Below are 4,160 nucleotides of genomic sequence, written 5' to 3'. Positions count from 1 at the left end.
TTATTTATTTATTTATTTATTTATTTTACCTGGATAACTTCTTCTCAAGCTCTGTAGGGATTGGATTCCTAGCCCATTTACAGCCAAAAGAGACTACTGTCTGTACTTCAGCAAGGTTGGGATTTGGGCATAAGTTAGGCTTGCTTTATACTGCAGACTTCTTTCTGTCATACACCTTCGTGTTTCTCTGATATTTTGCTCCAGAGCCAATGTAGTTAAGGCTACAGGGTTTTGAGCTGAGTGCATCCCTTACAGATATAAATCCCTTTTCTAAAATGGGAAAAAGAGAAGTACATTGTGACTGACAGCTCAATCTGAGCTTTGCATCTAAGCAAAACTCCCGTCTGTGTACGAGGCAGGAAGTGAATTGCAGAGCTTCAGAAATAGCACAGAAACCTACATTCTGCTGGCAAATGCACTGTTCATAGCTCCTACAGGGGCTGTAGCTCAGCCCCCTGCAACAAAGGCAGCAACCTGGGTGTGGAATAACATGTAAAAAGTTATGTTATGATACACACTTACAATAAGGCTTCCTTACAGCAGGTAGGGAATCTTCTAATTGCTTGGAATAAGTGTTGGAAGGTTGCCTTCATGCTGAGAGTTTGCATGGGAATGGAGCTGAGTGTGACAGAACAGGACTTTGGAGGTTCAGTCTGGTCCCCCGAAGCTGAAGTTGGGTCAGGCTTGGTGCATGCTAAAGGGAGGTGAGCCAAAACCCAGCACCTTTGGCTGAGCATGGGAAGCAACACCTGGCATTTGCAGCTATTGAGAGGTGTCAAAGTAGCTCTAGGCAGCTGGGTTCCATCCAACAGTCGTCTTTGCTGTGGTGTTGTTTCTCGTACAATGGGACTGGTTTTAAGTTACAGTGGGTCTGTGGAGTGAAACCTGTCTCTTTAAAATGACAAAGACAAGGGGTTCATTTGTAAGGTATGGTGTGGGCAAGACTACAAATGTACGCAAGACGCACAAATAAATGCATGCCTGGAGATTACGCTGGTAGCTGTGGCATGGAAAGGGCCCAGGTGAAAGCAAACCAGCTGTCAAATCCTGCCCTCCCCATGGCAGTACATTATTAAGATCATGGGCTGGATTCTGCTCTGCCTGCTGAGGGAATTACTGTGGAGGAGAAAACATGCTGGCTGCAGCTGCAGGAGGCTGCTGGCATCATGCAGAGGAGCACAAGGATAGTGTCTTTGTCCAGCCACTGTGTAGAGTCCGGAGTGTTCCCAAAAAATCATGCAGGGTGCAGTCTAGCCATGTGTGTGGGTCATCCTGGTCCAATGTCTTCAAGGATCAGGGGGAAGGCAGAGTCCAAGTGCCCTCATTGGGTTGTTGATGGTGGGAAAGGATTGGAGGGCTGTTAGCCGTGTCCTAATTCCATCAGGGTGGCATAGGTTCTTTTTTTTTGCACGTCTTATGGAGTTTGCTGCATCAAAAGGCTGCTGAATCTACCAGAGCCTCTCTAGAGTGTTAAGACCACAGAGGATTGTATTGGTTTTTGGAAGGCAGGAGTTTCTAGCACTCCATGCAAACTAGCAGGTGAAATCTTAAAGATCTTGACTAGAGAAGCAGTGAGGAACAAAAGATACAGACACATTCATGCTGTGGCATTCTGTCATCATGTTTCATGGAGCTCACATTAAATGTGTGTGTGTGTGTAAATATACACATCTGTTTGTTAAGCAGTTTCTCTTACTGTTCTAGGAAGTTTTCTTATTAAAATGAAGAAAATACACAGTTTTATACTACCTGTATTTCCAACCACATTGTAAAAGAAAAGTCTGTGGTAAGTTCTGTTAGTGCATCTGAAGAATGAATATCTGAATCTGGCTTATTCAGATACACCAAACACTTTTTTTTTCTTTTTTTTTTTTTTTTTCCTTCAATGATAGAAATTATAAAACCTTTTGGAATGCCACTTCTTATTTGCCTGAGTGGAAAACAAAGAAGCCCCTTGTTCATTCCCTCCTCAAACAATAAGAATCTGGAAATTGTTTTAAATGCTGGAAAACACCCATAGGAGATACAAAAAGGAGAAACAGAATTGTGAACTTTCCTGAATGATTCATCCTGGATTTTAAACTAGATAAATGAGTTTTCATCTCAAACAATAATTCTGCAAAAATCCTGACTAAATGAGACCACAGCTTTCCACCAGCCCGGTTTAGTTAATCTATATTGCATGGTATCCTTGTCCATGATTAAACCCATGGGAGAACTCAATGTGAAGCAGATTATGGGAAAGCAGTCTAAGTAAAGTAGTTTTGCAACTTTGAAAACACAGCCATTCCCTAAATGCCCGGGTTTGCAGCGGGGAAAGAGACAAGAGCAGGATGCTTGAGGGCTGAACCTCCACTGCATCTGCACCTCTCTGTGTGTTGTGCACTCCTGCCACGCAGAGCTATAGGCTTGGGGTAGGGCTGGTGATGCCACCCTTACTTTGGGAGAGCTGTGCCCAGCCTACAAATGGGAATAACTTGCCATCAGTTGTTTCCATCAGTAGGAGAAGTTTTATACTTCTTTCCTTACTGTGCATAACAGTTTCCTCTGCCACCAACTTCATTGATCAAGGTATAAATGAAGGTAGGGAGCTGACATTTGCTGTCCTCTCAGCAGAGAGAGGAATGCTGGCTCTGCAACCTCAGGAATGAAGGAAAAAAATGAAATGGCCTTGCTCCTCTTCTGCAGAGCAGTCATTAACCTCACTAACGGGGAAGAAAGTAGCTTTTTTAAACTCTATGCCTGGGGGATTACACATGCAACTACTCTTAATGTCAGCACTGATGTTTCTGAATAAGTAGGTGCCCTCTGGAAAGCATAGCCCAGGCAAGCAGAGGCTCTGACTGTGCAGATTTATCCCAAGGGGATGGAAGACAATAGAGGTAACAAAATAAAGACCAAAACCAACCCCATTTATGACAATGGAATGTCTACATGTTTTCATTTGTAAATACAAATTTCAAGGAATAGATACATGTATTACGGGATGTGAAGGAAAAAAAAAAGGCTATTCACCAATGTTCTGATATCATGCCTTGATACAATGACACTTTCTAGAGCAGTCGTGACTTTAAGCCGTATCATGGCTAAAAATATTAAAAGAAGGATTACCCCAACAACAATCACATCACTTCCCTTCTGCAGGGGAAATGGAAAAACACTCAAACTTTGCCAAACTGAATAAATTATCCAGATGATCAGAACTGTAAGGAAAGTTGTATGTAATCAGCTCTGTGTGTGTGAGCCTGTGAGTGTGCACACATGAGTTAACTGGATTGCAGGCTGTGTAATATGCCTGTCGAAGGGGACAGCTGTGAAAATATGCCCAAGAGAAAAAAAATGAATCACCGTGGTTGTACCTTAATAGGCCAGCAGATACCATGCACAGTATGGTCCTTGCTGCAGCACTGGGGATTCCAGTCCAGCTGCTGAGCTGCAGTCACCTGCCTGGGGTGGTCTGGAGATGGGATGAAGGACACCAGTGCTCTCTTGGTCTTGCTTCATTGTGGAGCTGGGAAATGGCTGGTTTGCTTACCCCAGTTTGGGAGCAAAGATGCAATCTTAGTCCAGTCTGGCAGCTGGTTTTATGTGTTGGGTGCAGTTTGCTTTGCCAAAGAAAATAATTTCATTAGCCAGGGGAGAAGAACAGGGGTGAAAGGGAGAGCAGGAGTAATGTTGTCTCTGCTTGATTTTAAGCACCTTGTGCAGGAGTCTGCACTGGAAGCTTCCACTTACCAGGCTGCCTGTATGGTCTGTAGAGAGAGGCTGGCTTTTTTAGAGGCCGCCTAAGGAAAGGACATGACTTAGAACAGTGCTAATGATGTCAAGATCTTTGGCAAATCCAGGATGCATCAAAGTCTCCAAAATCATGTTAGGGAAGCCCAAAGGCTTTTACACACAGGAAGGCAAGGTCAGGCTTGGAGTGCAAAGGCTGTTTGTTTCCATTTCTGCTTCTCCTGCCATTAAGAAGGGCATTTGTTTCGCTGTTTGTTGTTCCTGTACTAAACCCTGGATTGTCAGCCAGCCATCAGGCTGCCATCATTTTCTGGCTTGGATTTCTAGCTAGGAACATCCCTCAGTTTTTCAGGGATCACACTTTTAAAATCAATACTGTGTGATTGGTCTGTGTCTTTAGCCTTTCAAACTTTTCAGACTCCTAA

The sequence above is a fragment of the Chaetura pelagica genome, unplaced genomic scaffold (assembly GCF_000747805.2).
Source record: "Chaetura pelagica isolate M959 unplaced genomic scaffold, ChaPel_1.0 scaffold104, whole genome shotgun sequence".
Taxonomy (NCBI): domain Eukaryota; kingdom Metazoa; phylum Chordata; class Aves; order Apodiformes; family Apodidae; genus Chaetura; species Chaetura pelagica.
This window is presented reverse-complemented; position numbering follows the sequence as displayed.